Below are 25,170 nucleotides of genomic sequence, written 5' to 3' on the forward strand. Positions count from 1 at the left end.
GTCAGCATTTTCAAAGGAAATTATATAAGGAATATCTCTTTGAAAATGAGCTTATGTGCAGAACTGCAAGCTCTGCAGCCAGTCTAATGAATGCATCTACAAATTACAGTATCACTATTAAATGGAGGGGAGGGGAGAGAGGAGAAATGCTGGACATGGCAGTCATAAGAGGTGTGCCTAGATGCACCAATCAACCTATGCAACTTACAGTATTCTATAAGCTGCGTGTGATGCCTATATTTCTCCAATGCTCCTCCCACATGGATACCTTCTTCACAATTGTGCACTATGGGGACCTTTTACAGAGCTGCAGTAAGCACTAATGTGTTCTTACTGCAGCAAAGAAGGGCATACCGTGGGGTGCACTCAGGTGTCTCAAGTTAATTTTTGCATGTGAATGTGCTACCCATACACTAAAAGAAAAAGTTTAGGGCCCTGTTTACTAAGACGTGCTAGTATTTTAGCGCAAGCTAGCATTTTTAGCACATGCTAAAATTTAGTGTGTGCTAACGCTAGAGACACCCATATATTCCTATGGGTGTCTCTAGCATTAGCGTGTGCTAATTTTTAGTGTGCACTAAAAACGATAGCACGCTACAGCATAGCTTAGTAAACAGGGACTTAGTTTTCAGCTCCTGGGGGTGGGTCTGTACCTCTCCACTCCACTGCCCACTTGCCTGTACTTTTTATCCCCTCCTCTTTAATTCTTCTTACCCCTTAGTTGTTCTGTCTGTTACCTGTCTTATTTAGATTGTGCGCTCTTTGAGCAGGGACTGTCTTTATGTGTATGGTGTACAGCGCTGCGTATGCCTTGTAGCGCTATAGAAGTGTTAAGTAGTAGTAGTAGAGGTGGCATGTTCAACATGTATCAGCGCAGCTACATTGCTGCACGCTAACCAAATAGTGAGCCCTTACCACCTACCTAATGAGTGTTGCTAGTACATCACACACTAATTGGAAAATTAGCGTGTGGCCATTAATGGAGAAAATAGAAAAATTATGTATTTTACCACAGTGGTAAAAATGGCCTTAGTGTGTGGTAATGACCCACATAAGGATGCACTAAGGCCACCTTTTACTGCAGTTTAGTAAAAGGGCCCCTTTGCCACTTACAAGTGAGCTTACAGAATAGCACTTTAGGCAGAAGCACACATACATGTTGCCCATTCTGCAGTTCCATGTGCCCTTCATATCTTGCCCTTCATATCTTTCATTTGTGTAAAAATGCTAATAATGTTGCATTAGTTCCATAAATTAGTTTGCTTCATGTCAGAAAATAGTTACAGCTGCATAACCAAAGAACTTGCAGCTTTCAGTTTATCTTGAAATGTAATTTTAATATGTATTAACACTCAACGTTTGATTATTTTCTCCCCAGTAAACGCCCGAAGACAAGAAATAATGTGCACATTTCCCTAAGTTTTTTTTTATTGGCTAATGGGCTATCTCACTGTTTGATAGCATGCAAATTCATGATCATTATAGAGAGTTAATTTGCACCTTTCATTTATATTTTCCTGTCCTCAAGTCCGGCTCAATTGATAACTTATTATTCATGTTCACAGTAATTGCAACTCTGGTTTATCACTTTTCTCAGGCTTGCAACTAGGCCATAAAGATAGTTCCTATTTAATCATCTGGAGGATAGAATGTAATTCAAGACTTCCCAGGCACTGAACAGTACTATAATTGTGTTTTCATTGTAGTCGGAGTAATTTGCAAATACTTTAGTCCAGTTCTCAGTGTGTGTTCCACATATGTCTTCTGTAGAGATGTGGCCAAGGCTTATCAGTTCTAAATCATCATTTTAATTGTCTTCAGATTATTTTTTTCAGTTTATATCAGAAGTAAATTGATGTTCTACCTAGCAGCCCAATTAAAATGAAAGTTTTGCTTTAAAAATGTGGTATTAATGGTGGTGTGATGTTCAACACATGATATATTTCAGAGACTGGATAGGAGGGTTTTATGTATTAGTATCTCCCTGGTGGGACTTTAAAAATGCTATTATAGTAAGTCATCATCTGGGCTTGTGCTGAAATACTGTATATCTGTTACACAGAAACAGAAAATATGACAGCAAATAAAGACCATAAGGCCTATCTACTCTTCCAAGCTCATTTGTTTTGCAGTATCAGTGACTACAGGTGATTTCTAGCTTCTGTTTCTTTGCCAGTAAAGATCCTCTCTGCGTATTCAAGGCTTTCATAAATTTTCGTCCTCTTTGGGATGCTGTTCTGTTTGCCATTCTTTCTGTTAAGTAATATTTGCTGTTATCATACACCTCGTTCTACCCTCTCCTCATATCATGACCTTGTCTACAAGCTTTCTTTCTTAAAAAGAATATTTGCTTTTTTTGTGCATTCTTTATTACTTTGACATATTTGCATGGCTGTTTCATTTCTTCTCTTTCTCTCCTCCTCTTCTTTAGGACAGTGCTTCTCATTCTTTTTCTGGAGGTGCACCTAGCTTAGTTGAAGCTTCAGGATTACCACAATTACTATACATGGAATCGATTTACATACAACAAGCAAATTTATCTGATGCATATTTATTTGGGGTATGCATGTTTAGATTCAAAAACCTCATCTCTTAAGACTGCAGATAGTACACCATTTTATTAATTCTTCCTCTGAACTGTTGACTAGATCCCTTTGGCAGTACCATCTCCAGAAGTGATCACAACACACCATATGAAGTCTCCTTAATGACTGGTACAGAGACATTATCATCCCCTTTTTTCTACTAAGTATGCCTCCTCCTATACATTACAGGATTCTAGGCTCTGGTCATTGCCTTATTTCTCTCTTGATAATGTTGCAGTTTTATGGAGAAGGAAAATCTTAAGAGGCCCTTTCACTAAGCTGCGGTAAAAGGGGCCATGTACTGGCGGCAGCGGCAGCCATTTTTGCCACACACCAGGACCCCTTTTACCGCAGCGGGTAAAAATGGCCAAATATGAAATGACCGTGCGCACTTGCTATGTGGCCATTTCAGAGGGAGCACTTACCACCACCCACTCAGGTGACGGTAAGGGCTCTTGCACTGACCTGGCAGTAACCTCCTGTGGAAATATTTTTCAAATATTTCCACTAGTGCCAGAAATGGAGCGCACTGGAGGTGGAACTACTGACGGCGCCCGCATTGGGCCAGCAGTAGTTCTGGATTGCTGCATGGCAAGGCCATGGTGGACTTACTGTTGCTTAGTAAAAAGGCCCCTAAATAATTTAATATACCACCCTAGGAAGGATGGAATATTTATTAAGTTACACCTGTTCCCCCTGTATCTTTATAGAGTGCCATAAGTTAGACGCGGATTAGGGCATAACTTTCCATACTGAAATGGCAGTTACGCAGCTAAATGGGGGGGAAACAGCAATTACGACTGTAAGTGCACTTAGGCACTATTCTAAAACTTTTGTGCTTAAGTGCTGTAAGGGCCCCTTTTACAAAGCAGCAGTAAGCCCAACACGGGCTTAAAGCTCGCTAAAAAGGAAGTACCACCGGGCTACTGCAGCAGCCCAGCAGTAGTTCCCACCCACAGCGTGCCGTCATATCCCCCCACGAAATGGCTGCTTGGCAAGTGCTTCATTTGCCACATGACCATTTCCTCAAAAACAAGGAAGACCTACCTTCTACCTACTGCAGTAAAAAGGGACCTTGGCGTGTGTCACAAACACATGCTGATGCCAGTGCAAGCCCCCTTTGCCGTTGCTTGGTAAAAGAGGCCCTTAATGCATAACTGCAAGGGAGTGTGGACATGGAAGAGGCATAAGTGGGTCATGGACATTTCTATACCGTCAGCAACTAACGGCAAGTAGGCGTGAGCATTTACACCAGCCATTGACATGGTATAAATGGTTGTGCCTAAAGTTATGCACGTAAATGCAGACTTATGCTAGTATTCTGTAATAGCAATTAAAATGTAGATATTACAAACTTCAAGGAGAGAGCCCTTAGGACCACCATCACTACCACACACACACACACACTCTAATCAAAAATAATTAAATAAGTTGCAATTAAGTTACATGGCCATTTCTAAATAACTAACCAGCTTATTTTCGAAGGAGATCGCCAGCCATCTTCAGACACATTGAACCTGCTATGAGTGGTACAAATGTAACAAAAATAAAAAAAGATGATGATGATGATGCATTTATATGTTAAAAAGTACTTATTTTTAAAACTGAATGCCAAAGAACCCTTTGGCAGCACCATTATGCTTAATATGGCACTTTGGATTTTGCTTGGCATATCCAATGTTGCAGGCATCTTATTTAGGGCCCTTTTTACTAAGATGTGCTAGTGTTTTTAGCACATGCTAAAAATTAGCGCACTCTAACCGTGTAGACGCCCCAAGGAATATTATGGGCATCTACACGGTTTGCGTGTGCTAATGCTTAGCGTGTGCTAAAAACGCTAACATGCCTCTAGCACGGCTTAGTAAACAGGGCCTTTAATGTTTCCATTTGCAGTGGTATTAATGAAAAAATAATACTAAGAAGCCGGTATGATTCTAGACCTCACATGCTAATCTATGCTGGAAGAACACTTATCCACATAAAAATAAATTGTAAGCAAAGTTATTATGACATGACACACCAACAATGCAGTAGTTAAACGCCACATTTTATGCTCTTAGAGGTCCTTTTACAAAGGCGCATAAGGGCCTACATGCGTGCAGCATGCGTCAAATCAGCATTACCGCCCGGCTAGCACGTGCACCTGGCAGTAATTCCAAGTTTGGTATGCACTGAAAACCCACAGTAAAAAATAATTTTCTACCATGGGAGTGTTCCCGACGGTAATTAGCAGTTGGCACATGGACTGTTACCGGGCAGGTAACCCGTAAGCCCTTACCGCTAAGTCCATTGGTGGCATTAAGGGCTCTGGCCGTAAATAGATGCACACTGGTTTTCATTTTGCTGCACATCCATTTCCCGGCCCCTCCAAAATACTTTTTTCCAGACGTGGCGGTGTAGAAATGGCCAAGCGCGCGTCCAATACATGCTCCCACACTACCCCAGGCCACTTCTTGGCACACCTTTGTAAAAGGGTCCCTTAGTGAAAAAAGGTGTTGGAGAAAGCTATCATTTTTGCAGAGATTTCATGTTCTATATGTTGCCCATATTTTTCATATCAATGCTAGCCGATAACCTGGTTTAGATGTGTCAGGCTGAAATGGATGGGAGTTGGTCTAGCCTTATGTGAATAAATAATTGACTATTTTAGTTTTATTTTGAGAACTTTTTAATTACTCCCATCAGATTTGTTAACAGAAAAAAGATAGCAATCCTTGAGCCTCATATCAATCAGACATTGCTGATCTACATTGCTGTGTGAGCTTTTTATTTGAGGTATATAACAGCATGAACATCTATTCTCTCCTGGGAAAATGATGAAATAGATTGCTACGTTTTGCAATTCCTGGACATTGAAATCTGTCTGCAAGCAATTTCTATACAGCAGTAGTCAATGTGTTTACTATATACTGTACACTGCCAGCAATAACAGCCCTTCTTATTCACGGAGAAGAACATTATACAGTTAAGATTTCATGCCGTGGTCTGTCTGCATTCTTTCAGTTCTGATGGAAACCAGAAAGAACATTTTGGAGTCATGATTATGGATTCTAATTCTAGATTTAGGTGAGGTTTTTTTCTCAAATTATTTAGGTACTTTAGGAAGGTAATAACAATTTTTGTAAATTGGTACTTTTATATCATAAAATGTTTCAATAAGAAATTTAGCTGCCATGGTCAGAACTTTTAATGCCAACTACAATTTTTAAAAAATCCAGATATTCAGCATCAGTATCAAGATGGGGATGATTCTATAACAGTGTGTCTACATTTAGGCACCAAAAGGGTGCCTATGTTGTACCTATTATATAATGGAAAGTTGGCTCCAACTTTCCTTTATAGAATACTAGTGTAACAGGAGAAGTGCTTGCCTAAATGCCAGAGGTACATGAATAACTTGTACTATTCTGTGTCATGTGCAGTAGTGTGAGTCCTGCAGGCAAAAGTAGAGGCTGTCAAAGGAAGAATCACCACCAGAGATATTAATCCAACAGTCTTTATTATAATATTAAAAAAGAGAACCTGACACGAGCCATGTTTCGACGCACGCAAGCGTCTACATCAGGGGTCAAACAGAAAACTCTATAAATAGAGGATGACCAAGCAAACGAGAAAGAAAGGAACCTAGTTCACAATAAATGTCCTTTATTGAGATGAAAAATGCATAAATCTCAGTCTATCAAGTGCATAAGGACTCAACACTTGCCATGTTTCGGCATTACTGCTTGAATCGGGAGTCCATAAATTCTCAGATGAACCAATGAGTTGTATAAAGAATACTCTGTAACATTCCAAATCTATGGCTAGGAACGTTTCCAAGTTCCTAGTCTTCTTTTATAAAACAGTAGTAGACTACTCCTGACCAATTTGTTATGGAATTCCAAGACACCTCAAATATCTCTGCAAAATATGAAGTTAACAAGGAACAGGGAAGAATTGGTTTGATTACCATATTTTTATTGCCGTCATCAAGGCTTTGTCATATGACAGACTTGGTGGTGGTTTATACATAACACTGGAAAAGAAGAAAATGTTCCTGACTGATTATATTTGAAAAAAAGAACAGTTAACATTTGTCCTTCTAGTTACTTAAGATTAATTCAATGGTCAGGAAAATAAGCTTTCTCATGGGCTAGCTCTGTCCTAATGCCTAGGAATTTCCACATGACAATTTTGTAAGTGCTATAAGTGTGCTATAAATATGCTCCCACATATTAGTCCAAAAAGGGTTCAAGTTAGCACAATAATAAATCATGTGGTAAAAAGTTCCCTGCTTCTCCTTGGACACCTAATATTTCCCACATGCATTATCAGAAAGTTTGGACTGTATCGCTGGTAATCAGAGAGCTTAATGAGCCACAAAATATAGAGTGGGCAATTGAAGCTGCTAGAGAGACCCAGATCATTTTATTCCAAAGGAAATCTCATTGCTTCAGGACCAGTGATCCCTCTAGATCTTTCCCTCAGGCTTTCTCTATGCCAAGGGATGATCACTGTGATTTATGTAACAATAATATATAAAACTTTGCTCCCACCTTCATAGATGTCAAGACTTAGCTATCTCTTCTAGTACTCAGGAGTCCAGTAAGGATGATAAATCAACCTTACTAGTCTTAGTACAATGTTGAATCTGAAACCACTGAAAATATAGCTTGGCAGGAAGACTCATAGACATTGAAACCTAGGGATCCATAAGTGCCATGGCACCCCCAAAATTTTCCTCTTCTCCTTAACTGCAGAAACATTGCAGCCTGCCTGCTTCTGCCCTTTCTGAAACAGGATGTTTGGCAGGAGCAAGCACACCTGCTGACCATCTGTAATGCCTGTTCTGTTATGCTGATTGTTGCATCGCCATACCAGTGGAGGGCGATATGGAAAGAAATGCCTCATAGACATGAAGAGAGAAAGAAGGGGAAAGATCCTGGAGACCACCGAGATGGAGGAGGGAAAAAGAGAGATGCCAGTGGCGTAGCCAAGAGTGGGCCTGGGTGGGCCCAGGCCCACCTACTTTGGGCTCAGGCCCACCCAGTAGCAACACACCTATGATGTGGCTGGCAAAAATCCCCAAGCCCCACCAACCGAAAACTCCCAACAACTGTCCCTCCTGCATACCTTGTAAATAGCAGATTTTTGCCTGTGATACATACTGCTCACACTGGCCCCACAGCCTTGCTTCTGATGTATTCTCGCCTATGCAGAAATATGGAGTTGCATCAGAAGCAAGGGTGTGGGGCCAACATGAGCAGTGTGTATTAGTTGCTGCTCGCTGCCGTTGAAAATCTGCTATTTAAAAGGTATGTGGGGGGTGGGGGGGATGTTTGAGAGATCATATAGTATGCAGGTGAGAGAAGGAGAGACCAAATCACTTGTGGGACAAGGCAGAGTTCTTATGCCCACTCATCTTGGGCCCAGGCCCACCCAAATTTGGTGTCTGGCTATGCCTCTATAGCTAGAGACCACGAGGAGGAGGAGAGGGGGGGGGTGGAGAGAAGTGCTGAAGAGGTATGGGGAGGGGGGAAGGAGCGAAATGCTGGACACCACAGAGGGGTGTTAAGAGGTAGAGAAGGGGAGAAATGTTTTATACCATTGGGAAAAGAAATGATGCCCACCATGGGGGAGAGGGGGAGAGGTAAGGAAGGAAAGAGACTCTGCACACAATTGGGGTGGGGCTATGGGATGGTAGGTAAGGGAAAGGAAGATAATGAGGTTGAGGGCAGGGCAGGGTTGGAGCCGAGCTTGGGCCCCACTCCAAACAAAAAAGTGTTCCATTGCCCCTGGGAAGACCAAGCTCCTGTTGCAGTTCTGCAGTGGTTTTAAGAGAATTCTCAGCTACAGTTTGGCCTATAGACCAGATATCATGAGCCTGCCAGTTGATTACCAGCTTATGAAGTTGAAAACGCCACATACCAAATGAGAATTTTCATTTAACAGATGCCTGGAGCATTTATGCTATCTTATAACTTCTGAGTCTTCATAAAGAGGAGGGTTTTAGTAAAATGGAGATTAAGCATAATCTTAAGGATTGTATATAGCATAAAATATGAGAGACCTGTATTTAATTTTATACACATGAATTTTAGATAGTATAAAAAGCAGTTCTGTTTCTTCTGAAAATAGAATATATTTTTATGATCCGAGGGTGTTGGAAATGGGTCTTGACCTTGCCGACTAGTGGTGCTAAGGTTCCAACATATCACGATGAGGCACATTAAATCAGTGCACTGAGTGGGGTCTTTTAATAAGGTGCACTAGCATTCTTAGCTGGTGCTAAACACCGAGATGTCCACTATATTCCTATGGGCGTCTCAGCATTTAGCGCCAGCTGATCTTCAGCATGAGCTAAAAACGCTAGTGCACCTTCGTAAAACACCCCCTAAGTGTGCTAGGAAGTTGATTTCAATAAAAATGAAAATGTACAAATGAAGAGAGCAGTTAGATCCATCCATTTTTATAGGAAAGGCTTTCATTATTTAAACAGATCCATTCATTATTAATTACCCCTCAGACAAACAGCCAAGAATTGACTAGAAATCCAGGGCCCTGTTTACTAAAGCGCATTAGTGCTTTTAACGCACCTACAATTAGCACACACGCTAACCATGTAGGCGCCTAAAGGGATATTGTAGGTGCATACACAGTTAACGCACGTACATGGTTAATGCACATTAAAAATGCTAACGCACCTATATCACAGCTTAGTAAACAGGGCCCTGTGTCTTTAAACCTCGTGTAGCAAAGATGTTCATCAGCTAGACAGAGTGGTTATTTAAGAACTTCTGCTGCTCAGCTAGGAGAGGGGTCCTTTTACTAAGGCACGCTGAAAAATGGTTTGTGGTAGTGTAAGCGCAGGTTTTGGGTGTGCACTGATCCATTTTTTAGTGCACCTGTAAAAAAGGCCTTTTTTGCCAAAAATGGACATGCGGCAAAATCAAAATTGCCGCACGTCCATTTTGGGTCTGAGATCTTACCGCCAGCCATTGACCTAGCGGTAAAGACTCACAAGGTAACCAGGCTGTAATGACCTACATGTGCCAAATGTCAATTGGCGCATGTCTGTTACGCGCGCCTGAAAATAAAAAATATTTTTCAGACGCGTGTATCGGACGTGCACCAAAAATGAAATTACTGCAAGAGCCACGCGGTAGTTGGGCGGTAACTCCATTCTGGCATGCGTTGGGCGCACATAGACACTTACGCAGCTTAGTAAAAGGGCCCCAGTGTGTCCTGAAACTCCTTTTTTTTTGTCGTTCAACCTTTTCTCAGAATTTTAAGATGAGTTATATTCAGGTACAGCCCTGGAGGGCTTACAATAAAGTTTGTACCTGAGGCAATGGAGGGTTATGTGACTTGCCCAAGATCACACAGAGCGGCAGTGGGTTTCAACTCTGGCTCTCAGCCTGCTTTTCTAGGCATTAGACTACTTCGCTGCTCTTTAAAATGACTCTCAGCAAATTCTTTATTTGTTAAATAGCTTTGGAATTCTTTGAAAATGTTGAAACCTGATTGGTAAGTGATATTCTCACATCAATGTTACTAATAATATTCAGTTAATACACCAATAAGAACATCACAAATCTAACAAGAAAATGCCCATGTATATGTGTCTGCATCTTTGTGAAATCTAAAAATGGTAAATCATTTAAACAGAAAACCAGTTAATAGTGTCTGACTGAGATGAACTATTAAAACTTTTTTCATTTCAAAATAATTATATAAAACTCCATGTAGTGATTTCCAGATCATTACAACTTTCTGCTTCCTCTAGCCTTTTGTCTCACAGCTTATGAAAGGTGTGGAATAAAATCCACAAAAAAGTGTGATAATGTATTAAATATAGCACACCATCTGTTGTTCACACCTATTCACATTCAACAAATCCTTTATGGAACCAGTATTTATACCTCTGAGTTTGACTTTGTACTCAGAAAATATCCAGCAGAAAGTTATTTTCGAACATCAAGGACCAGTCTGATGCTCCAGGTCCTTCTCTTGGCAAACAGAGCTGTGAGCAGGTAAGACACACATTCTAAATAAGTTGTTGAATGTTTTTATGCTGACTTATCTCCAGTAGCTATTTTTCAGCAGCAAGACAATCCTGTTTTTCTTTGTAGAAATATAAAACTATACGAATATTTTATAATTCATTACCTAAAATTTTTGCTTTCTGCTAGTATTTATGTTCAAATATTTAGGAGCCCTTTTGCTAAGCAGTGGTAGGGATACCACACCGGTAGTGCACAGAAAAACAGCGGTAGTTTTGTTTTTGCCGTGCGCCATTTCCCGCATTAGAAAATAATTTTGTATTTTCTAGTGTGGGGCGGGGCTTAGGCGTGCCCAGTAATATTTGGAAGGCAGTAAGGGCTCAGGCAGTAAATGGCCGCACACCACGTTTTGTATTAGCACAGCGCCATTTATGACCTCCATATTGGAAATAGGGAGCCCTTTTACTAAGGCACGTAGGTGCCTATGCATGTACAACACGCGTCAAATTAGAACTACCGCCTGGCTACTAATTTTGACGCACGTCCAAAACCTGCAGCAGAGTGGAGGAGTGGCCTAGTGGTTAGGGTGGTGGACTTTGGTCCTGAGGACCTGAGTTTGATTCCCACTTCAGGCACAGGCAGCTCCTTATGACTCTGGGCAAGTCACTTAACCCTCCATTGCCCCATGTAAGCCGCATTGAGCCTGCCATGAGTGGGAAAGCGCAGGGTACAAATGTAACAAAAAAAAAATAGTAATTATTAATTTCTATTTTGTTCCAGGTGGCGCTAACCAGGCGATAATCGGCAGTGTATGGCCATGTGAATTCTGCCCAGTTAATGTGTGAGACCTTACTGCTAAGTCAATGGGTGGTGGTAAGGTCTCAGGCCCAAAATGGTCACGCACCAATTTTTATTTTGCCACAAGTCTGTTTTCAGCCAAACAAAAAGGCCTTTTTTGCAGGCACACTGAAAAATGAACCTGCACATGTCCAAAACACACGCCTACACCAGTGCAGGCCATTTTTCAGCGCGTTTTAGTAAAAGGGCCTCTAGGTTTTTTTACTGCCGCAGAAGTAAGTGGCATCGGCGTGTGGCAATTCCACGTACCCATGCTACCGCAGGCCACTTCCTACCACAGCTTAGGAAAAGGACCCTTTAATTTTTTATTATGAAAATATCTTGAAACATCAAATGCACAAACCTGATTCAATCTCATAAGTTCTGGATCATACAAATTTAGGGGTGCTTTTAGTAAGCTGTGGTAAAAAATGGTCTTAGAACCGATCTTCTATTTTTGAATTAATGGCCATGTGGTAACGTTGCCATTAGTGCACAGCCATTAAGAAATATGTCCATGCGAGAACTTACCACCACCTATTTTGTAAGTGGTAAGAGCTCATGCATTAATCCTGCGTTAATCAGTTATTGCATTGTAATGTAGATGCGCTAACTGAATAGCACAGAAATGCCCACTCTCCGCCCCCCGACATACCCCCTCTGTGATAAAAATATTTTTAGCACACATAAGCACATGGCAGCCCTAACTGCAGCTTGAATCTGTTATTGCTATTGTGCAGTATCTAATTTTTAAACAAATATGCATTAATGGGACTTGCATTATATAATAGTCTACAGAGTAATGCTGTTTACCTAGATCTTGATCCCAGAGGAAATGTAGGTGCTTACACAGCCAGGTCTGTCTGGCAGGCTGTGATGACAGAATTAATAAGCAGATAGAAGTTGGAACTATCCAACCGGCAACAAATACAGTATAAACTAGTATTTAGGAAAAATGCCAGCCTCCGCGGTTCAAATGAAACTGGATACTTGCTTCTCAGTACGGCAGGCAGCACTTGGTGAGGAGTCCAATGCTGCTGCCTCAATCTCCACTGATGGAGGGCTTAACCCATTAGGAGGTCATGTTTCTCAGTCCTCACTAGCACCCACTGTCAGAGATAAGGTCAGCTGAGTTGACACATCCTGTGTCTGAAGCAGTGCAGGAGGATGAAGTCATCTAGATGGGACCAGGTGTTGTGGAACCTCTGATTGCATGATGACAGGAAGGGGTGGTAAATGGAAAACAAACTGCAGTGGCTGTGGACTGTGAGGGAGCCCTACGTTTAACCGAAGGAGTTCTTGCAACAGAGGAACCAATAGCTTATTCACCACTGCTGTAGTGAACCCCCCACCCCCCCCACCCCCGGTAGTGACTTTGAACTAGTAAGTCTTGTCTGTTCTCTTAATGTTTGCAGTACTGAGCTTAAGGCTCTTTTGTTTGAGGTTAAGGGGAAAACAGAGACTAGAAGTTAACAGCCAAGACATTTCTAACAAAGTGGGACTAAAGACAAGTGTTAAATAGATGAATGCATTGCTGTGCTAGTTAAGTTCAGCAGGTAGTTATTAACTTACATTACAGCCCTAATGTGTATTATTTGCCCCTTAACACTTGTTAAAGGGCAATAATTACTATAATCCGTGTTAAAATAAGTTACCATGGGATACACAGCAATGAGATGTAAACTTTGCATGTGCATGCAAAATATCTTATTACTTTGTAAATTGAATAACACAGCTTGTGGTGAATACTGCAAACTGTGTTATTCCTGGAAAAATACTTCCAGTAAAAAGTTGTCTTCCTCCTCCTTAATCCCCCAATAACATTCTTCCCTTCCATGAAGACCCTTTCCTCCTGATACTCTGCCAAATTGAAGACCCCCAATGCCTCCCCAAATAGTAGTCCCTCCAAATGTCTCCCAAATAAAAGCATCCCTCCCAGTGTCACATTTGAATAGAAGCTCCCCTCCTGATGCCCCCACCCCAAAGATCCACCAATCACAAAAAGCACCCCCCAGGCCCCCTCAGAGCCTACCTTAAATAATCCATGGTGACTAGTGGGGTCGGGGCAGAGCAATTCCCAGTTGCTCCTGCCCCATGCCGATACTAGGTTTAAAATGGCGCTGGTGAAACCTAGCAGTAGTTTCATGGCACTACCACTAGGGGTCAAGCTGATGAATAAGGGAAATGGGACTTGATATATCACCTTTCTGAGGTTTCTTTTGCAACTACATTCAAAGCGGTTTACATATATTCAGGTACTTATTTTGTACCAGGGGCAATGGAGGGTTAAGTGACTTGCCCAGAGTCACAAGGAGCTGCAGTGGGAATTGAACTCAGTTCCCCAGGATCAAAGACCACTGCACTAACCACTCCAACTCCACTATTTCCACTCCAACTCCAATGACCAAGGAAAAAGGTGCAGTATTGTTAGTAGTCTGTTCATATCCATGGCCTTTCATTTTTGTTCATTTTCTTTCTTCTTTTTCTCCCTAATTTTGGAATTTTATTTTATATTTAAGGAACCTTTTACAAAGGCATCAGAGAGCCAATGCTCAGGTAGCATGCACCCAGTTGGCACTGTAGGAGTGGAACACCGGATACTACCCGAATACTACTGCCTACCAGAACAACCTCATGTTTTGTGCCTATTGATGGACTTATACTTATGTATTCTACCTCTGCTTTTGGCTTTTAGCCATACTTTATCACTGCACTGGACCATTGTGCCTTACTCAGTTTTATTGTTTACTAATGTAAGACAGAATGCAGGGCTATTAGACATATAGCTTGTAACTGTAACTGTAGTAGCAAGGCGTATACGAGATCAGCTTGCACGTAGATGCCCCATGAATAGGTGGCCTTGGAGGGTGCTAACACCCCCGCCCTGCATCTCTGAGCCGACGAGTCTTATCTCCTGTGCTAGAAAGGAGCATTGTGTGTATGTAGAATAAGCTGCTAAGTTTCGTTTCTCTTGCCAGTATCTTTTCAGTATTATGACGTGTGTACGTACTGAGAACTACAATTATGCACTGTATGAACTACAACTGTTTACTGCGCATGCCAAATGTGACGTGTAAGGGGCCTAGTGCGCAGGCCCAGTAGGGAAGTATAAATGTAAGTGTCAGGTGATTTGCGACACACAGTGTCCTGAGACTACTCGGTACTGTTCACTTGCTAGCAATAAAGTTGCCTTGTTTGGAACCAAATTTGGCCTTTTGTCTTCTGATTTACTAGCCTGTTTCATTGGCGAGCCAGCCAGGAGTGTTATCAAAAGGGAAATCGGATTATATTCTTCCCCTCCCCCACTGCGGTCGGATCGGGTCATCGATCCCCTTCCGAGAAGGTGGTGAGTGGCCACCGCTGATTTCAGCGTCCATCTCCCGGAGGAGGGCCGATCAACTCCGCCCGACTGTAGAGGGGGCTGTGTGGTTCCGGCAAGGCACCTTTTTCTATTTCAGAGAGAAGCGTACGACGGCGCGGCCTGCGACCCCGGCGGACAGGCGAGTATACTCTACGTAGTGACCGGCCCAGTAAGGACCGAAGAAGAGGCGTGATCACCCTCTTTTAGCCAGTGACTAATACGGACTATTGGTATAAGACTAGGTCCCGAAACTCACTAGGCTCCGACGACGAAACCGAGCGGCGAACGGGAGGGTTTCTTGTGGCGTATGAAAGTGTATGAATGGGCTTGCAGTTCCAGGCCGGGCGACCGCGATCTGGTCAGGCCGAGTGTTGAACCTTTTGTGTCTGGTGGAACGAGACCCCTTACTCCTCCACCACCCCTTTCCCCCTTTGTCCGTCACCTGTCCTTTGGCACTCAGGTTAGGATGGGCGGGGGTGGGTCCACACCGTTAGATTTAATGACGAAACACTTTAGCGAAGTGTTCGATCAAGATAAATGTAGCAGGGCCGGGATGATACAGCGATGTCAATTTATGTGGCCAGGGCTAGGGATTGCTGAATGGCCCCCAGGAGGGTCATTTGAGTATGAAAAGGTGGCGGCGGTCATGAATATTGTCATAGTTGAAGGGAACCCAGGCTGCCCCGAGGACATTCCATACATCCAAGCGTGGTTGGATGTGGTCCGGGATCCGCCGGCTTGGGCCCAACGGAAGGTAGAGAAAGCCGCCCTTATGGTGGTGAAGCAGAGGAAGGGCCGGAAAACTAAACTTAAAGCCCTGCCGACCTATGCCTTCGCTCTCCAAAGCCCGGCAACCGTTGCCGTTCAGAAGGCCGCAGGGACCGCCCCTATACGGCCGACCGCCCCTAGCGTAGAGGCCACTGAGACCACGCCCCCTGCTACCATTGTTAAGGCAGAAACCACGCCCAGTACTACCAACACACTTTCTAGAATGAAAACCCCGAAGGAAACCCGAGGGAAAGTTCAGGGTTTGCCCGAAAAGAAGCCCCCAAAGGCCCCGATACTTGCTACAACGGAAGCATACGAAGACGATATTGCGCCACCGCCATATGCCCCTATGTACCCCGGCTTCGCGGGCCTAGCAGAGGGCCCGGATAACGCCGGAGCCTCCGGGTCAGAGTCGGAGGCCGAAGAGATTCCCCGACCAGCCTCACCTGAACCAACGGGCCACGCGACTACCCGGAAGAGTACACGGGGGGTGAAGAACATTACCCGGTTTCCCCAATTAAGTCCACAGAAGGCCATCCCTCCCGGCCGTAAAGGGGGGCCCATCAATATATACCCAGTCCGACTATCTACCACTTTTACCCCAAACCCGACAGAAGAAGGGGGTCAGCCCATTGAATCAACAGTTTATAGCCATGTTCCCTTCTCCAGTGCCGACTTGTACAATTGGAAATTGCATGGGCCATCTTACGACCAGAAGCCCGAGCAGTTGGTAGAATTAGTGGAAGGCATTATATACAGCTATAATCCTACGTGGGGAGACCTTAGACAATTAAGCGCCCATATTCTGACCACGGAAGAACGCCGTCTCTTACAACAGAATATGGAGCAAGCTGTTCGGGATGCAAACCCGACTCATGCTAACTTACAGAATCTAATAGAAACGGAGGCGCCCCTCGCTGCCCCTGCGTGGGATTACCGGACCGTTGAAGGCCAGGCCTTTATCCGCCGGTATCAGCAGGCGTACCTGGCAGCCTTGAAGAAGGGGAAGCAGAAGGTTACAAATATGGGGAAAATCCATAGTGTAGTCCAACTGAAGGACGAGAGCCCGGGGGACTTCCTTGAACGACTTATGGAGGCATTCAGAAGGCACAGTCCAATAAACCCTGAAGATCCCAAGAACCTCCCAACCGTGGTTATGAGTTTTGTTAGTCAGTCAGCACCAGATATACGAAGAAAGCTGCAGAGAACGGAGGGGTTTGAAGGGATGAGCATCAGCCAACTAAAAGCTATAGCTGATCGCGTATTCGGATATCGCGACCAAGAAGAGAAGACGGAGGCCCGGAAGGAATCGACCAGACGGATGCGGGAGAAGGCGGATGTGTTGGCCACGGTACTGGAAGAGCGCCTGAGGTCTAGACCAAAGGGGAGGGGCAAAAGGACAAGAGGAACACGGTCCCCCATAGGACGTAACCAGTGTGCAAATTGTCGGCAAGAAGGGCACTGGTGGGCTGACTGCCCAGAGGAGATACGGGACCGCCCGAGAGAGGAGATACGGGACCGCCCGAGAGAGGAGGAACCATGGGACCGCCCGAGAGAGGAGGGGACTAACGACCGCACAGGGGGCCCCAGACGAGGCCGGGGCCGAGGCCGAGGAGGTCGAGGATGGGATGACCAAAGGGAATGGCAGATGGCTGTTGACGCTACCCGGGACAGTACCGCATGAAGAGACCGGGAGGGCAGAGTCCCCACTGACCCTCTGGTGGAAATTCGGGTGGGGACGCAGTTAATGAGAGCTTTACTAGACACGGGGGCCCAACGATCTGTAATCACCACTGCCATAGCCCTGGCCACAAAAGAAACCATACCAATTGTGGGGGCCTCCGGGAAGTCCCTTGCGGCGCCCCTCCTCAAGGAACGCCAAGTTCAGATCGGAGGGACGATGGTGTCTCATCAGTTCATACACATCCCCGGATGCCCAGTCCCCTTGATTGGTCGAGACCTACTCTGTAAGCTCCAGGCCACCTTGAAGTTCAAGACCACGGGGGAGGTGGAAGCTAGCTTTGAAGATCGGCCAGTAACACTTGTCTGCCCAGTGAGAGAAGAATGGAGGCTACACGCCCTCCCAACTGTAGGGGCCGGCGACTGTCGGTATGACCAGAACACCCCTTTTGCCCAGCAGAGGCGGGCCCTAATGGATGAAGTGCCTAATGTATGGGCAGAAGTGAACTCAGGCGGACTGGCCGTAAATGCTATCCCCATATGGATTGAACTCAAACCAAATGCCCAAGTCGTTAACCAAGGACAATACCATATCCCTTATGCGGCCCGGCATAGTATGCAAATTCACTTACACAAACTTCTTCAACAGGGGGTCCTTAAACCGATCAGATCCGCGTGGAACACCCCATTACTGCCCGTTAAGAAGCCAGGCACATCAGAATACAGACCCGTCCAGGACCTGAGGAAAGTCAACAACCAGGTAGCCGACATAGTTGCCCTCGTACCGAACCCTTACTCCATTCTAGCCCAAGTGCCAGCCCACAGCAAGTGGTATAGTGTCATTGATCTGAAGGACGCCTTCTTCTCCATCCCCCTTGCTGCCGACAGCCAGAAGTTGTTTGCCTTCACGTGGGAAGACTTACAGACTGGAAATAAACAGCAACTCACATGGACCCGGCTCCCCCAGGGGTTCAAGAATTCACCCACCCTCTTTGGTGACCAACTTGCCCAGGACCTGAAAACGTACCAGGACGAATACGGGCCGGTCGTCCAATACGTGGATGACTTATTAGTGGCCCGTGAAACGTACACGGACTGTGCAGAAGCTACCCTTTACCTCTTGAAAACCCTGGAAGCCCAGGGGTACCGGGCCAGTCGCAAAAAGGCCCAGATATGCGAGATCGAAGTCGAGTATCTGGGGTTTCGCCTCCGAGAAGGAACCCGAAGGCTCGGTACCCCCCGAACCCAAGCCATCCGCAACCAACCCACCCCTGCGAATAAGAAGGAATTGCGGGCACTCCTCGGAGCCGCTGGATACTGCCGGCTCTGGGTCATCAACTTCGCTGTCCTGACCCAAGACTTGTACGCCAAACTGAAAGGACCTGAACTCGAGGGCCAAAATCTCCAGTGGGAGAAACACGAACTGAAAGCCCTTCAGGACCTCAAGGAGGCCCTTGTGGCCCCACCAGCGCTCGGACTGCCAGATGTGACTAAGCCGTTCCACTTGTTCATCGACGAAAAGAAGGGATTGGCACTTGGAGTCCTCACCCAACTGGTCGGCACCTGGCAACGCCCTGTAGCATACCTCTCCAAGGGCATGGACAACGTGGCACGAGGATGGCCGGGCTGCCTCCGAAGCATTGCGGCGGCCTGTCTGTTGATACACGAGGCCAATAAACTCACGTTTGGCCAGACACTCTTTGTGACCACACCCCACGCCATCCGCGGCCTACTCGAGAGTCACGGACCCAGATGGATGACCAACTCCCGATTGGTTAAATACCAAGCCCTCCTGTGCGAAAATCCGGAGGTGCGGATCCTGGACACAACTAACCTCAATCCCGCCACTCTCCTTCCGGCCCCTGAACCACCATTCCACGACTGTGAGGAGGTAATGGCCACTGTGCATTCTAGCAGACCTGACCTCAAGGACCAACCCTGGCAAGGGGGCATTACCCTGTTCACCGATGGAAGCAGCCAAGTAATAGAGGGAAGTCGAAGAGCTGGCTATGCTGTTGTATCTGAGGATCACGTGATCGAGGCTATGGCCCTGCCGCCCGGAACGTCAGCCCAGAAGGCGGAGCTGATCGCCCTCACCAAAGCCCTCCTGTGGGCTGAAGGAAAAGTTGTTAATATCTACACCGACTCCAAATACGCCTTCCTCACCCTCCAGGTGCATGGAGCCCTGTACAAGGAGAGGGGATTTCTGACAGCTGAGGGAAAAGGACTCGCAAATGCCACCGAGATTTGCCAACTACTCGAGTCAGTCTGGAAGCCAAAGAAAGTAGCTGTGATGCATTGTAGGGCCCACACCGGCCGGACGGACCCTATCGCCCGTGGTAACCAACGGGCGGATGATGCCGCAAAAAGGGCAAGTCAGCTCCCTTACTCATCTCATCCTTCTGACCCCGTACTCGTCGTCCAGCTCCCCGCAGAGACCCCTATCTACACCCCCCAAGAAACGGAGTGGGCCCGACAAGAGGGCCTGGAGTCACGCAATGGATGGTGGATACTACAGGACGGGCGCATGTGGATACCCGAAGCCCTGGCCTGGGCAGTGACCAAAGAGGCTCATGATCGCACCCACCTGGGCAGGGACGCTCTGGGGCGCCTACTTGAGAAGACCTACTACATCAACAAACTGTCTCTGTGGACCAAAAACGCTTCCAGTCAATGTGTAACTTGTGCCCGGAATAACCCCCGAACAGGACCCAGTCCTGCGCCAGGACACGTGCTCCGGGGCACTAGCCCTTTTCACGTTTGCCAGATTGACTTCACGCATATGCCCCCGGCCCGGGGCTACAAAGCCATCCTAGTCGCAGTGTGTACGTACACCGGATGGATTGAAGCCCAGCCCACTAGAACGGAAATGGCTAAAGAAGTCACCTCCCTACTGATTCATCATATCCTACCAGATACGGTCTCCCCAAGCAGATAAACTCCGACAACGGGCCAGCCTTTGCCAGTGAAGTAACTCAACAGCTCAGTACAAGACTGGGCCTCGATTGGAAGTTGCATTGTGCCTGGAGACCCCAGAGCAGTGGAATAGTGGAGAGAGCTAACCGATCCTTGAAGAACCAGCTAGCCAAGCTATGTCAAGAAGCCAAAGCCAAATGGCCCGACCTGCTTCCACTGGCCTTGCTACATCTCAGGTGTACCCCCAAGGCTACCGGCCTTACCCCTTACGAGATGATGTACGCTAGGCCACCGCCACTACCCTCTTTCCCCGACTCCCTGCAGATACAGGGCGAGAATTCCTTAGTGAGACAGATGAAAGCCTTACACGAGGTAGTGCAGAACATCCAGCAATACACTGAGAGAGTAGCTCCCCTGGTTTTTACCAGTCCTATACACCGGTTCAGGGTAGGAGAGGAGGTGTGGGTGAAAGAGTGGGATGACTCTGACTGTCTGAAACCCAAATGGAAAGGGCCCTCCCTTGTTCTCCTAACGACCCCAACCGCTGTTAAAATTGCAGGAAACCCAGTGTGGATACATTGGACCCGATTGAAGCCTGCTGCTCCTACTAGCAGCGCCCCGAAGCGTTGGACTGCGCATCAACATCCTGACGCTCCACTACGGCTGACCCTAAGAAAGACGTGAACCGACAGATTCATGCCTGCCTCGCAACAGGAGCTCAGCTTTTGGACCCACTGCGTCTTTGGCTCTGTGTTCATTGCAGCCTTCATCGTTGGCCTCATTGTCTTCTTGCTGCAAAGGCTCGGATACCTCCCACCATATATATAATGCTGAGCCTACTCCTCCTCCTCCTTTGCTCAGTCCCGAGCTATCCTACCACCCTGAGCCAGAATTGCACTGAATGCTTGCGCCTGGTGCGCCATCGTATAGAGGGAGGATATCACCTAGTTACCACCCTCATCCACCAGACGCAGCCCCCGGAAGGTAATTGCAAGCTCCTTCCGGCGTGCGCCATCATCACCCCGGATGGCCTCCAACAGTTCCACAGATGTCTCCAAGGCAACCTCACTGTCTGCCATAGTCCCACCAAGCCAAGATACTACAATGTCACCCTCAGTGTAGGACTCCCTGCGTATGTGGCCGGGCCCCCGGGAGTTGAAGGTGATGGCATTCTGTATTACGTAAATTCCACTCGCATCCTTGCTGGCGGTATCCCAACTGTGGCTACACTCACCTTCGACGTTTGCGCCGCCATGGACAAACACCCTTGGTCCCGTAAGTGTGGAAGCCAAAGTTGGCGTCAGGCATATGTGAACGACCACAAGTATGTCTGCCCCTTCAGTCCAGATATGAGATGCTGCTCCCCTTGGGTTTGGCTCCCCTGTGCCGGCGACACTCGAGCCTCGGGCTGGGAACGAGTATGCGCTTATACGGGAGGAGGATATGCCGGATGCACCGGCCTGGGCGAATTTCGTCGAGGTTCTGGTAACTATGTGTCCCTGGACTGGCCCATCCGAGGCCACGACATGCCCTGGAGAGGAACGTGGGGCCTTGGCATTGACGGCGGAGGGATGGATCCGCTGACGTATATTACCATATATCAAAGCCTTGAAACAAAGCCTCCCACGCACTACCAGACTACTGTCGTTGGGTACCAAGAGGTATTCAATGAAATCGCTCGCGCTGAAGAGGCAGCGACTAAGTTCCCCATCTCCACAGAAGCGCGGAATATGTTCCTCAACCTGGCCGAAAACATCGCCTTCTCCCTGGGAATTACCAACTGTTTCGTCTGTGGAGGCACGGACATGGGTGAGCAATGGCCTTGGGAAGCGAAGGAGGTCCGACAGCAAACATGGGATGCGCTCAACACTACTAACATTACCTTTCCCCAGCGCCCGAAGCCGTACGAATGGGCCCTGAGAACCAATATCATCGGTACCCTCTGCGCTAGTCGAGCGCCATCGAAGCGTTATTCTGTACCCGTGGGAGATTCCGCTTGCACGGGGGTCCTTCAGTTTAACGGCAGTCGACATACCTGGTGGCAGACGGACCGCCTGCCCGCCCCGGAGCCCATCTGGACTGAACCCACCTTGAACGCAACGTGGACACACGGAGGGAATGCCTCCCTTAAATGGGTAGCCCCGGAGGGCTACTACTATATTTGCGGGCGCAGGGCCTATGAACAGCTCCCGGCCCGCTGGTACGGTACCTGTCTCTTAGGCACCGTCCGACCTAGTTTCTTCCTTCTGCCCCTGCGAGTCGGCGAGACGTTAGGCATCCCCCTGTACGTGGAAAAGGGGCCTGATAGCATTGCCAGACGCAAACGGTCTCTTCTAAGCACCAAACCTAAAGTCCAAATTGGAGACTGGAAAGACAACGAGTGGCCGCCAGAACGTATCATTCATTACTATGGTCCGGCCACCTGGGCTGAAGATGGCACATACGGGTACCGTACTCCTATCTACATGCTGAATCGCATTATCCGCTTGCAGGCAGTGCTCGAGATCCTTACCAACGATTCGGCACTTGCCCTCAACATTTTAGCCCGACAGAACACTAAGCTCATTACCGCAGTTTACCAAAATCGCTTGGCTCTCGACTACCTCTTAGCCCAGGAAGGCGGGGTGTGTGGCAAGTTTAACCTCAGTAATTGCTGCTTACAGATTGATGACCAAAGCCAAGTCATCAGCGAGATAACTGACCGTATGGTCAAATTAGCCCACGTCCCCGTCCAAACCTGGAACAGCGCTTGGGATTGGACTTCCTCCCTTACCAGCTGGTTGCCAACTTCCGGGAGCCTGCAAGGCCTCCTGGTCATGGGTGGCCTATTTCTGCTGTCCTGTTTACTAATTCCTTTGTCTCTTCCCTTAGTTTTCAGGTGTCTCCGCTCCACCATGGAAAGTATCGCTGACCGCCGGGCTGCTGCCCAACTTATGGCTCTCCAGGTGTATTCCCCCATTCCCCAGGCTGACGAAGAAGAACCTTGTGGCTGACGCGGACTTCTGTCCTCCCGAATCAGTTTATGAGCCAATACCCTTGTGCCAGCATAAGACCGGCTACAAAGGGGGGGGGGATTCCACTAGGGGCCCTCCGTCTCAACCCCGGCGAAGTAACCAGCGGCTGCACAAAGGCTTAGGGCTCCTTGTGACCTCCTTGCTAATACTTCTTGTCTCTCCTTTCTGTTTTAGGGTTCTGGAAATGATACTCTCCATCAGAATGACTGTCTAGTATCAAAAGGGGGGAATTGTAGGAGTGGAACACCGGATACTACCCGAATACTACTGCCTACCAGAACAACCTCATGTTTTGTGCCTATTGATGGACTTATACTTATGTATTCTACCTCTGCTTTTGGCTTTTAGCCATACTTTATCACTGCACTGGACCATTGTGCCTTACTCAGTTTTATTGTTTACTAATGTAAGACAGAATGCAGGGCTATTAGACATATAGCTTGTAACTGTAACTGTAGTAGCAAGGCGTATACGAGATCAGCTTGCACGTAGATGCCCCATGAATAGGTGGCCTTGGAGGGTGCTAACACCCCCGCCCTGCATCTCTGAGCCGACGAGTCTTATCTCCTGTGCTAGAAAGGAGCATTGTGTGTATGTAGAATAAGCTGCTAAGTTTCGTTTCTCTTGCCAGTATCTTTTCAGTATTATGACGTGTGTACGTACTGAGAACTACAATTATGCACTGTATGAACTACAACTGTTTACTGCGCATGCCAAATGTGACGTGTAAAGGGCCTAGTGCGCAGGCCCAGTAGGGAAGTATAAATGTAAGTGTCAGGTGATTTGCGACACACAGTGTCCTGAGACTACTCGGTACTGTTCACTTGCTAGCAATAAAGTTGCCTTGTTTGGAACCAAATTTGGCCTTTTGTCTTCTGATTTACTAGCCTGTTTCAGCACTACTGCTGGGGTAGCACGTGTGCCCTGTGGTAATTCAGAGTTTGGAGCACACCAAATCCCGGGGTAGAAAATAATTTTCTACTGCGGGGGCGTTCCCAGCGGTAACCAGCAGCACACTCACATTGGCTCATGCTTCATAGTTACCACGTGGGAAGAGCGTGAGCCCTTACTGCTAGGTCATTTGGTGGCAGTAAGAGCTCGGGCCAAAAATAGGCATGCACTAGTTTTAATAGTAGCCTTTTTCCCAGCTGCGATAAAAAAATGGCCCAGTGCATGCCTAAAAGACACACCCACACTACTGCAGGCCACTTTTTACCGCAGCTTTGTAAAGGGACCTCTTAGTAATTTTAAATTTTCCTTATTGGCCTGTATTTCTATAACAAGTGGATTGCTTGAGATGAATTTTTTAAGTTTGGCACCAACTCGGACCACCAACTGAATAAAGTTAGGGCAGTATTTTTACTGAATATCACTGCTAACTGGATAACCTCTGGCTCTACACAAGCTCCACCTAAAGACCACTCCAGCACTGTCCAGATAGTACCAAGATGGTTGGAGGAGATATTCAGAAGTATTATCTGGTTAGTGTCACTGAATGCTTTTGAAAGCACAAAAAAAGTACCAAAAGCCTTCAAAATCGGGTCAAGTCCTTTTATTCCACAGCGTAGATCAATCTTGTACATCAATACCTCAATTTTCCACAGCAAACACACAGGAGGAGATTCTATATATAGCGCCTAAAAAATTGGTGCTGAAATCAGTGCTGACTAAGTGTATTCTATCATCGGTGCCTAGATTATAGAATATGCTTAGTTAATATTTCTGAACCTAAATCTACACACATCCACTTACACCAATGAAAACTTGGTGTAAATCCCTGCGTGTAGATTTAGGCACACTAAGCCATATTCTATAATGAGGCGCATAAATCATGAAACGCCCATTTCGTCCATAACCATGCCCCCTTTTGCCTGTACACATTAGATGTTCAGCGTGCTTCATTACAGAATACACTTAGCGAGTTGTGCACCTAAATTCTAATCATTGCCAATTAGTGCTCATTATTTCTTGTTATGTGCTGTTATCAGTGCTTATTAGCTTGATAAATTATATGCTTTGTTATAGAA

The sequence above is a fragment of the Microcaecilia unicolor genome, chromosome 9 (assembly GCF_901765095.1).
Source record: "Microcaecilia unicolor chromosome 9, aMicUni1.1, whole genome shotgun sequence".
In the NCBI taxonomy this organism is placed as follows: domain Eukaryota; kingdom Metazoa; phylum Chordata; class Amphibia; order Gymnophiona; family Siphonopidae; genus Microcaecilia; species Microcaecilia unicolor.